We start from the raw sequence: 12919 nt of genomic DNA, 5'->3' as shown, positions 1-12919 counted from the left end.
TTGCTTCTCACACTCTGACACAGAAATGTCTTGCCAGTGAGTCTAGAGTAGTTGATACTTCTTGATCCCTAGGTCCAATCAGAATAATGACCTCAGTGTAATGGGCCAGGGTAATATCTTGTGAAAGGGAAAGAAGATTAATATCTCTGTGAACTAAACTATGACATAGGGATGGAGAGTGGTAAATACCTCTGAGATAGGACAGTGAAGTTGTATTGCTGACCTTGTCAGCTGAAAGAAAACTGTTTCTGATGGACATTATTGACAGGTGTGGAGAAAAAGCACTTGCCAGTGCCCAACAGGAAGAATAAAGACTGCTGCTCTTTCCTGGCAGGGACATAGCTAATGAAAAGCCGTGGACTATTGGTTTGCTGTAGCCCTACCAACTTCTCCCCTCTGTAAAAGCATTCTTCTTACCTTATTGTGTGGGCCTTGCACTTGGCTTGCCATCATTACAGAACCTTAATTGTGACTCTCAGCTGATCTTGAATAAATCCATCTTTGGTGGAGGAATATCTGGCAGTCTCTTTGTTGTAGGTCAGCACTACTGCCGTAGATCAAGTAAGAATTTAGTAAGCTTCTTATGTATTTCACTTCTAGGAACACTTAGTGTTTACTTACTTTAATAGCTAGCCAACTCCCTTGTTTGTATGTGTTACACTGTTCTGAGTACTCCTTTGACTCTACCGTACATTACAGCAGCCATACTCATCTTGCCTTTGGCAGTTGTCTGCTGTCATTCAGCTTCTGCCACCCTGGGATCCAGTGACTTACATTACATTCAGGTTTACCAGTTCAGTTTACCATTCAGTTCAGTGGGGACTCAGTCCCCATTGTAAGTTCAGTCTACATAAAAGAATGATCTCAGTTCTTCAGAGATGCTGGGTCTACCTTCACAAATTTATTTCTCATACTTGCCATGAAAGCTGTGTCTTCTCAAACCTCCCAGGTTAGGTACAAAATTAATGCAGAATCCTTGCTTAGTGGGCCCACGTCGAAATATTTGGCCTTAACCAACTTTATGTTCCTTCCATGATTATCTCACATCCTTGATATCTGTTCCCACACATATTTCTTCCTATATAAATTAGAAAACTCAAGTAGTTCTTTTGGCGTGTAGTACACCTCACCTTTAGGGAACTACTGGGACTTGAATTTAGTTATAGATCTAGAAACAAAGAGAAGTGATGGGGGGGTTCCTCAGGAGTGTCTGCATTGTCTTGGAAGGCAGTGCCTCAGGGAAGGCCATTACATTTCCTCGGGCAATTCAGTTAGTCCTCTCAGAAGCAGTAGGTGGAGAGACCAGGTCGACCCTCAGTTCTTTCAGGGTCTTACCACACATCCCCGTTAAAATGCACAGGATCTTACTCGTTCCCAGTTAATGCCCTGACTTTAACAGCAAACACCCTGTGGGGCTGGGAGTTCAATTTGTGTTGCAATTCAGTCACTTGCAGGATGAGATTCTGAGTTTGGATTTCAGCCATTTTAGTTCTGCAGCTACTGGAGATAAGTGTCTCTTTGCAGGCAGCTACAGAAGCACTCAGGTCATTTATGCAGTGCTTTTGCTGGGAATTTGATTTCCTGAGCCCATCCTTTTCGTTTCCCACTATTTCCAGAGGCATCAGGAGCAACCAGCCAACCTCATCATACTTATTAGGTTGGCAAAAGTAACCTAAAATATTATATACATGTTCACTCAGATCCTTGCATTTTGTTAGTGTTTGATTAGGAATATCCAATGGAGATATTTTGTGTATTTCTATTGCCATATCATGCCATTGACTCTCAGTGCTCTAGTGATGGTAGAATCATTTGTGTCTTTACATCTAATCAGATTAAAGAGCCGAGCAAACATGTGCCTACTCTCTTTGACAGAGCCTTTCCACTTGTTCATATTTACCCCAGAAATATGAGTGCAGATGTCCACCAAAAATTGTATGAGAAAGTTCACATAGCAGCTTTATTCATAATAGCTGCAAATTGGAAACAACTCTGATGTCATCAACAGAGGGATGGCTAAACAAATTGTAGTATTGTTTATTAACTGAAATATTATCCATAATAAAAGGGAATAAACATACATGCAACACTGATGAATCTCACAGACATAATGCTGATTGAAAGAAGCTATTCTTTGATTAGAAAAACTAATCTCATCTATGCAAAACTAATCTGTGGTGGGGAAAAAAAAAATAAAAATACTGGGTTAGCTCTGTGTAGAGGGAACTGAATGAGAAAAGGACATGAGAGAACTTTCCAGTGTGGAAGAAATGTTCTGTATCTTGATATCAGTGTGGATTACATGATTATCCATTTATCAAAATCAAACTGTTAAGGTGTACACCTCTCAATATGTGGATATTTCACTTAAAGAATTGAAAATTGGGTAGCTACTGAGTGTGCAGAGTTTTAATGAAATAAACATGGTAAATGGTTGATGTTTGTTAAGGGAGGATGACAGGTATATTGGAGTTTATTATGGTATTTGGTTTATTTGGTTTACTGTGTTTGGAATTCTCCATAATATGAATTGAAAATAATTTTCAGGGGAATGGGAGAATGAAGTACTAGTGGGCCCTCACAGGTACCATTAAGGCCCAAAGAAGTTGGCTGCCAGGTTGTAGAGTATCTTTGATCTGTTTAAGTGAAAGCTTGACGAAAGGTGACTATAGAATTCAACCAAGGCTCAAGTTTTTATCCAGTGATTGACTAAAGAACAGTGGGTCACGGAATATAGGCCAGAAGAGGAAGAAAGTTAGGCTCCATGGGGCTGATAGATGGAGAAAAAACACTGAGTTGTTTTGTGAGACCAAACAACCCATTCATGGGGAGAAGCTGAGTGAGAGACCTGGAATTAAATGACACTGTGTTTAGAAAGTGAGATAACTGATTTATTATTTCAGATAGAGAAAGTAATGAGGGATGATAAATTAAGGTCTATATTTGGCTGTAAATGCAAAATTGTGTTTCAAATTCAAATACACACGATTTAAAAATATTATCCTGTTATTTCAATCACTCTACTCTTTAACCGTAAATATAAATAGAGAGTCATTTAATAGGCTTATGAAGAAACTCTAAGAGGAAGTTCCTATCTGTTAACTACTGTTAGAAATTCCTAGGGTATATAGTTGTAAAGAAATACTTTTATGGATGATAGGGTACTGGCAGATCATAAATCATGTACAAATGCTGCTGTCAGTTCATGGAAAGTTTAACTTATTCTGCTTTTCAGAGCTAAGCTTCAGTGCATATCAGCTGGCAGAATTTGGCCCCCAGTACTCTTCAGTCTTTTTCTGTGTGGTCAGTAATTCAGATTGTCACAAAGAAAGTGCCCTTGGCAGAGATGGTAAATCACATGGGTATGGAAAAAAGAAAGGCACAGGAATCTTATTTGATTTGCAATTTTTTAGGTACTATAGGAGATCGAATGGCAAGAAGTGTAACTAACACTAATTAATTCCAGTGTGCAGAAGAAATACTCCAGTCCTTATGAAGTGGCTGTGTGCAGAAATACCATATATATTATCTAATTTAACCCTTAAAATAGCTTAAAATAACTTATAGAATCGTGAGGTTGTCTTTATCATCCTTATTGTGAGGATGAGTATTTAATGACTCAGAAACCTTAGGTGATTTTATAAAGGTCAAAGTATTACTAAGTGACAGAGCTGGGGTGTAAATCTAAGTTTTTCCGATTCCAGAATCCATGTGAATTCCTTTGGGGGAGGATTAAAATCAAGGTTCTAAATATTATTGGTAAGAGCAAATTCGAGTACTAAGCTGAGTACAGCACAATAAAATGAGAAGAGTTCTTGTGAGAATTTAAAACCTGATTTGACTTTCATAGATTGTGGCTTTGTCCTCCTGTATGTACTTAGAGTTTTTATCTCCATGTTTTTCCTAAATTTCCTATGAAACATTTCAATAGTTCCTTTTGCCTTAGAATGATTTTTACCAGCTCCTTTTGGGATGTGGCTATGATTAGGAAGTTAAAACTAGAAAGATTTACCTTTACCCAGTTTGCCTCACAGGATGATAAACAAATGGCAGACCATGAGTTGGGGATACTGTTTATTATAATTGATCTACCAAACAACGTGCAAGAGTTAGAGAGCAAAGGCTAGAACTAGGAAGGAGAAGTTCTGCAGCTGCAGGAAGCATGTGGTCACTAGTTCTTCAGGTATTTTACAGAAATGTGTACGTGGCTCAGTGCAACTGAGACATCATGGTTTGGGAAGCAGGAAAGGGATCCCACTCTCTGCCATTCGTCATATGTGTGGGTTTTCAATGAAAGTGGGCTTACAAAGTAAAGGGGAAGTCTGAGGAGTAATGTTCCTGGGTGAAGTTGCATTCTGATTCTTGGTATGTCAATTCCCACCATATAGGTAACTCTAGAAAGCTGGGGTCGTAGCAGTCTTTCCACCTGTGGTATTTGAGTCTGGCTTGTTCATTGCCAGGCAACCAGAGATTTACTGGAGTAATTCAGTGGGCTAGTTCTACTTGTCTCTCCAAAAATGCATTTGTGTAATTTTATTATTTGACTTATGTATGATGTTAGTATGCTGAATTTTGAGAAGAATACCTATGAACGTGAACGATATCATTGGTGTCAGAAATTGGAGAACACTCAAATCCATCTGCAAATTTTCAAAATTAATGCATGAATGCCACGTGGCCACCAGAATAAAAGAGCAACAGACAGATACTAAAGAAGAAACATCAAAATATTCCTTTTTTACCCTCTCAGTATAAAGAATTCTATTGCTTATAACAGGATATAATTGAAAAATGGATAAACTAGAATTTGATAGGGGCATAGTGGCTTTACTTAGCTTAACATTATATAAATGACTAATTCTTTAAGCTGGAGTTGGTGTTTCATATTACGTCCACCATGATACTGGTTGAAATGTATCATGAGGTTAATTAAGTTTCTTGTGTAGTCAGTTCTTTTTACATTTTTATTAAAATAAATTGAGGAACCTGAAAAGTTATAGTGAGGAGGAATCAACCATGGCTGACATCTTGTTTAGGTAAAGTTTAGTTACCAGGAAGTCTGGTAATAATTTTGTTTGGGAGACAACCTGAAATATTTATGTAGTCCAGCTATGAATAAGGATGGTTCTATCCAGCAAACTTGAACTGTATATTTGCTAATTGATTGTACAATCAACTGTATAATTATACTTACAGTCTGAAATCTAAGTGCTAACCTGGTATTTGACCATGGAGGTCAAAATTACATAGCAAATACAAAAGATTACTAATGATAGTGATGGTAATTTGGGATAATTTGAAATAAGTGAGGTTGGGGCAGGGGCATTATACTAAAAAGAAATGAACTGGAGATCAAAGAGGAGAGAAATGGAGTTATTTATGATACATTTTAATTTAATGACTTAGATTTTGTTTCTCCTGTTACTTTACTTGCAGCTCACAAATCATACTGTAAGGTGATAAAAAGATACAGGGAGAAAAAACACGTTCTTAGTCACTTGCTCCTCTACATTGAGTGAATAATATAGTGACCACTGAAATCCATTTAATCAAGATACTACTGATGCTTTCTCTTTGGGCTAACTGGACACATTCTGTGGTTCTGAAGGACTACATATCTGTTTTCTATACCAAGGGAATTAGAATAAAAAACTGTTGTCTCTATAAACTGTCTGAAACAACAGTAAACTGGGAACATAAAAACTACGGTTTTATTTTAATATTAATTATATAGGATAGATTTTGATTACTTGACTGAAGAAGAAGGAAAACTTTGTAGTCCTAAACAAAAAATTCAGAGAATGCAGTTTTATATTATTATTTTTCTCCATTTGTAATACTGGCTAATAGGATTAATAAGAGATGGATAACAGCTCTAAAAGTAGTGATGGCTAAAGATACAGTATGTACTTCCAGTATACACCTCTAAAAACACACACGTGTGCACACATCATATCTTAAAAGACACTGTGTAGTGTGTTGCACTGACATGATGAGTTATACCTTTACACTAAAAAGAAAAAGTAAAATGATTTTAAAAATCACTGATTTTTATTTTATTTCTTGCTTAAAGAACCTTAGTATTTATTGTCCTTAAAGTATAAAATCCTAGTACCTCAATAATTTATTGCATCTATACCATGATACAATGGTAAAAATATAATAGGGAGTAGATGTGATTGACAAGTGAATAAACATTTGGGGTTTTAGACTTAAAAATAATTTAAAATATACCCCTAATCCAGTTAGCCAGAATAAATTGAGTCAAAAACACTTGACCAGAAGAGGAGTACACTATAGTGAGTTTATTGTATATCTCTAAATCTGTTATGTTTATACTTCTACCTGCATTCACATATATGAATTCATGAGCATAATAAATATTTTTGTTTTAAAATTTTAAAATTAGTACCATTACTCATATATCTAGGCAAATATTTTACCAAATGTTATATTTCTATATTCTGTTTAAATAGATATGCATGTATCTAATATATTACTTTTAGCATGATATAGTTTCTCATCCCCCATTGTGTAATTTACCATTCCATTAGATTGGCACTTTATTTGGTCTCAAAGAGGACTGTAGTAAGAATTTTTGTAGTGTCTCCTTTTTCACATGTAGAAGGTCCTCCTGCCTGTACATGCAGAAGAATTACTTAGTCTGTTATTTGAGTATGGATATGAATTTTACTACCTGCTAATGTACAGTTGCTATAACAACTTATACTACCAGCAGTAGTGTATGAGAGTTCTTCTTTCTCCAGGCTCTTGTCAACACTAGATATCGCAAGACTGTAGTTTTTCGGAAAATTTTATATTTGTGAAATAAAATTTTATTTTTAGTTTAATATGTGTATCTTTGATTACTAGTAAACTTAATATTTATTTCCTATGTTTGTGATAACTATGAAACATTGGAATACAGTGTGGAGCATTAGTAAAGCCATTTTATTCTTCCCTCTCAAATACCCATAAAACACCCAAATGTTTTCCTTTTCCCAAACCCTGGATAAAAATCTAGGGCGTCCCACAATCTTTTAGGTCATATAATAAATATATCTTTGTCTCTTCTAGTTTCACAACCCTCTCACATCAGTAGTTAAGCTTCATAGGAGAGGAAGGAAAATAAGAAACAGTGATGGTTTATTCGAATAAAACTTCATGGATTTGGTGGTGGTTTAAATCTTACTCTCTCATGAAATGCCTTCTGGTTTCCTGAAAGATCTGTTGCTGCCACTGAGGATATCTCATCTTCAGCTATTATTGATAATGTGTCCTTTGATTAGCAGCTTACGACTTGACTCCCAGCTTTTGATTTGGGGTGACACACATAGCATAGTCTCTTTATTGGGGCGCAGTGCCCCTCTCAGTGCCATCTGGGTTCGAGCCCCTCATACTCACGTTTTTACTCTGACAGAATTTGGAAGTTGAGGCTTTCCCAGAAACTGCCATCAGAGCAGCTAGCCAGCCACAGTTTTGCACTTTCCTAGGCCAGCCAGCCATGGTGCTCCTCAACTATGAACGTGCTCCGTAGGCTTAAATCCCATGGTGCCACTTTCAGGAAACCAGCGCTCTTAATTTCCACTCCCCACTTTTTTCAGCATCAAGGTCTTTATGAACTTGTGTGTGATCGGCTAAAGGTGACAAATACAAATGTCTTCTACACTGTTTTCAAAACCTGCTTCAGAATGTTGCTTTGGCACCTGTTGCCTGGGAACCTTGGCCAAAACTATGAGTGGGCGAAAAGGTTCATTAAAGAAAATTCTGTTAGAGGATTCAGATTTCTTCTTCTGTGAACCGTTCAGTCATTGGGTTGTTTGTATTTTTCTAATGGATTTGTAAGCATCATCATTTATTCTGGAATTCTTCTGTTATATTTATGGCGAATAGGTTCTCATAGTTGGCAGTTTAAATGTTGTTGTCTTATGTATTACAAAGGTGTTTATTTAGGTATAGTCGAATATATCAAATTTTTCAGTTATGAGTTTTCCCAAGATATCAAATCCTTTCTTATTTTGTCACTCGAAACACTTATTTTGGAGGCAATCAAGGCAGTTTAATTCACTTTTTCCGTAGTAATTATAATAAGATCACTGTGAGAAAAATACGTACCTACATATTATCTGAATTTTTGCCAAAAGTTTAATTTTAAAGACAGGTATGTCTGTCAGGAAAGAAGGACCTATTTTAAGAAATCAAGGATTCACTAAACACAGGGATTCATCAGATTGAGATATTTGTGACGACCCTCTAGGTCATCACAAAGCACCAAGCTGATCTCCCTGTGCTCTGCAGCAGCTTCTCACTAGCTCTCCGTTTTACATTTGGTAGTGTATATATGTCCATGCCACTCTCTCACTTCGTCCCAGCTTCTCCTTCCTCCCTGTGTCCTCAAGTCCATTCTCTACATCTGCGTCTTTGTTCCTGCCCTGCTACTAGGTTCATCAGTACCGTTTTTTTAGATTCCATATATATGTGTTAGCATACGGTATTTTTCTCTTTCTGACTTACTTCACTCTGTGTGACAGACTCTAGGTCCATCCACCTCACTACAAATAACTCAATTTCATTTCTTTTTATGGCTGAGTAATATTCCATTGTGTATATGTGCCACATCTTCTTTATCCATTCATCTGTTGATGAACATTTAGGTTGGTTCCATGTCCTGGCTATTGTAAATAGTGCTGCAACGAGCATTGAGGTACATGTATCTTTCTGAATTACGGTTTTCTCAGGGTATATGCCCAGTAGTGGGATTGCTGCATCATATGGTAGTCTATGTCTGTTTTTTAAGGGGGAATCTCAAAGGGAAGGCTATGCTCTAGTTGGGGGACAAACTGAATAAAGAAGCAATTTCATTTATTTCCCCCAAGATTTTTCGTTTCATTCACAGCTCAGTAACCATCTTCTCAGTATTTTTGGTCTTACTTTAACTGAATTGATAATAATCTACAAAGCTTTTTTCAAAGATCAATCTCTGCTCAGTTGCTGGGACTTTTTATTTGTTAAATGTATGACAGTCTTCAGCTTGCATGTGTTTAAGTGTGTTGGATGGGATATTGGGTGATACCCATTTGGGGTCACAGAGGCAGTTTTCAATAATGACAAAGATGTGTGGGACATTGAACCAGGAATGAGGAGTGAGAATAAAATAGTAGATGTTGAAGAACACCTTTTTAAGTACAGAATATTGTGTTCAGAGGACTGAATATTATGGAATGCCATTTGTCAGAACCACCTAGGTGATTTTATAATGAGGGCTTATTTTGAGTAAAAAACAAAATCAGATACTCTAAACAAAATAACTCTCTAAGCATACTTGAAATTCAGAGTAAATTATAAAAGTAGAAGTGGAGATGCATGAAGAATACTGTTGGGGTGAAAAAGAAGACCAGATTGAAACTGAGGACCAGGGGAATGCTCTCTGATATCTGTTCTACTTGTGCTATCAAAGAAGTAGCCTCATTTCTTCAGTGACTATTACTTAAAATTTCAGAATCCACTCCTTCTCCATGAAATTGTATAGTGCATTCTGTGTATTAATCTTAATTAATTACATGTATATGAGTCTGATGAATGAATAAATGATTGTACAGTCATCAAGTATTTTTTTCTGGGTGTGAAGTTAGAAAAGATCTAGAGAAAATAAGAGATGATAGTGTTAGGTAATTAAGAGCAAAGGTGTACATAAAAGGGATGGGTTATCACGTAAGGCAGAAAAGAAGATTCTAAAAAGGCCATAGACACATTTGCCTTTTTGACATATTTGCCTAATCTAAAGTTATATTCCAAGGTAGTGACATTCAAGCTGGAGAACTCCTCCCGCTCTCTCCTGCTCTTTCTCTCCTTCCCTCTTTCCCTCTTTCTTTCTCTCTCTTCCTCATCCACCTGAAATATTATATTATTCAAGTGAAAACTGGCTAAGATCCTAAAGTATTACTGTGGACAGATCCCAAGAAGGTTTAGAGAAAGGATGAGAGAAAAATATAACTCATTGTTGTTCCTTGAAGAAGACACTGAAGTCATGGCGACAGACTTTTATCAGGTTCCTTGGGGAGAATAAGGCTGTAGGCAGGGTAACTCCAGCTTCTGAAGACTGATATATATTGCATAAAATAATGCCCATTTTGCAAATAGTATTTTGTGTGGCTTTATTTTTTGGGGACTCAGGCATGTTTATTTGGTTAATTTTATTTTTTCCTCACTGCCATTAGAGATACTATACAAATAAATGCTTTCTTTCTTTTTTATTCAAGTGTCTATGCTGTGTTCATAATTGATCCAGGTCATACATGTGGAATTTAAACTCAGCTGGATGAACGCTCTGAGACGTAATTGCCAGAATTCTGCTAGTGTTGATTAAAACACTACAGCTGATGTATCATACATCAAAGTTCGATTAGACTCCATGGTGTATAATTCTAGCAAAGCATAAACATAAGATGTTTCTTGAAGATTTGAGATTATATTTATTACTATATAGGTGGTAAATAATGAAACTATTTACTGACCAAATGCTTGAAATCTGGCTGCCAGGGAAATGCCTCCAACTTCTGGTAAATTTAGGTTTACAACCATCAATCAGAATAGCATATAAAAAAAATTTGATTCAAGGCTGCATATAATCATTAATTAGTTTTCATGTGCAAACCCAGCACTTCAGATTTGCAAAACTAATTAGCCACTTTATGATTCAATAATATTTTTTGTGTTTTTTAAGCCATAGGATTCTTTTTTTATTAGAAATGAACAGCTATTAAAACAGTACCTATTCAGTGGCTCCCATTTTTCAGAATATATCACAGAATATATTTTATGTACAGATTCAGTTTTATTGCATATATTAAATCCTCAACTGAAGTTAATATATCCACAATAAATTTTGGCATAACAATCCAAATACTTTTTAAATCCTCATTATCTAAAATTTCTGAAACTTACAATATAAAAACAAACAATTCTTAAATATCTAACGGGCAGATTAGCTAGACAGTCAGTGTGTTGAGTTAGCTATGCACTCAGTTGAGTCAGTATACTCAGTTTTGGTTTTCATCTGGCCGGGGTGAAAAGCAGAACTGAGTGAAGAATGAATGGGTGTGTGTGTGCATGCACACGCATGGTTAATGTGTCTGTGGGGTATGCTATGAGAAGGAGAAAGGGAGGGAGAGACAGAATGACAGGAAGATGCAAGAGGAGGCGAGGAAAGGGAGGGAAAGAGCGAGAGAGAAGACCTGGGTGGTTTATAACAAGTTATTTTATATTTTTAGCTTTCTTTATGTAGGCTGGGGTAGTTAAAGTCCTTAAATAAGGTAGGATACTTTCAGCTACAGCCAACACAAAACCCAGCTAAAATGGTTAAATCCATAAGTACTTTATTTTTTCTCATGACTAGATGCACAGAGAAAGGATGATTCCATGGCTAGTTAATTTGATGACCCAGTGATATCCAAGGACCCAAGTTCTTCCATCTGTTCTATCTGTATCTTGAAGTTTGTGTTTGTTTGTTCGTTTGAAGGCAGATCTCCTCCCAATTCAGTATTCCATATTTCCAGGCACCACTTCCTCACATAGTTCCTTTGAGGGTTAGAAAAAGGACATTCTCTTCATGTTTCTGACTGAAAAGCTAAGAAACTCTTAGAAGCTCTTCAGTAATCTTCGTCTTATTGACCAAATTCCATCATATATGTACCCAAACTAATAACGGGTGTGGAGAACAGGATTTCCAGGATGCCTAACACTACTCAGTATCTACCCAACTGGTGAGTGAACAGATGGCCAGACGGTCAGAGAGCAACTGAAAAAAAGGGAAACTCTTCCACCCACCAAGAAGGGAGTGACTTTTGGGTTAGCAGTCAAGGTTTTGGAGTCATTCCCTTCCAATTTTTAAGAATCAATGCTTCTAAGTTTATACTAAAATAGTTAACACTGACTTTCTTTAGATAAATACCATGTCTGTGCTATGTTTTTTCCTTCTTGGTCTGTTTTAGATTTACTTATTTCAATGAATATGAGCATCTTTAGTAAGATTGAGAAAAGGTTGTGTGTGTGTGTGTGTGTGTGTGTGTTAGGGAGGGAGGGGGGAGAGGAAGAGAGAGAGAAGCATGTTCCTCATTACATGCTCAGAGAGAAAGTTATTGATGATGAGTAGATTGTTAGTATCTCTTTTGTACTTCTCTAATGGGTGTATGGGACAGTAGATCCAATGCACTGTATAGACTTTGAACCTACAGTTCTATGCATCCATTGTAAGAGAAAGTTTAACAACAGTTAGACAAAGTTTGACAATTTGGATGAGTAGTGATGGAATCTACGGATAGGATACCATGTTTGGGATATGGAATTTTGTGTTCTCTTTAGATGTATTGAGTTTCGTTTAGTGTACAAGCTGAAATTTCAAATAGACATTGGATATGTGAATCTAGATTGCAGGAGAGGTTTCATGTCTAGAGTCATTTATTTGAGATTAATTGACATTTACATAGTATTTAAGGTTTGGGGGACTGAAGGTGGTCACTCTGTTTTAGAGAAGATAAGGGAACCCAAGACCAAGCTGTAGATAGTTTAACATTTAATGTAAAGGTAGAAAAGTCAGAGTCAGAAAAAAAAGAAAGGCTGAATAGGAAGCAGTGAGTAGTAGAAAAATCTGCAGATTACGTTGTCCTGAAAGACAAGAGAGAGACATACGTAGTTGTGTTTTGACAGTAGGGACAATATAATGAAAATTATTAAGTGACCTTTTCATAGGATAATGAGATAATTTTATATGTTTGTTTTAACCCTGTATGATTTGTAGTTGTGTGGCAATTTTACAAAAGCCCACATATTCTTTCACATCCCTCTTACTAATCAGTGAGCCTGTGTCCCCTACTCTTGTATCTGGGAAACTTGGGTGCTTCACTTATGACCAAAAAAAAAA

Source organism: Aethalodelphis obliquidens, unplaced genomic scaffold (genome assembly GCF_003676395.1).
Source record: "Aethalodelphis obliquidens isolate GAN/ISIS:26980383/991018 unplaced genomic scaffold, ASM367639v1 scaffold5, whole genome shotgun sequence".
Taxonomy (NCBI): Eukaryota; Metazoa; Chordata; class Mammalia; order Artiodactyla; family Delphinidae; genus Aethalodelphis; species Aethalodelphis obliquidens.
The sequence above is the reverse complement of the archived record's forward strand: the minus strand, read 5'-3'. Positions refer to the sequence as shown.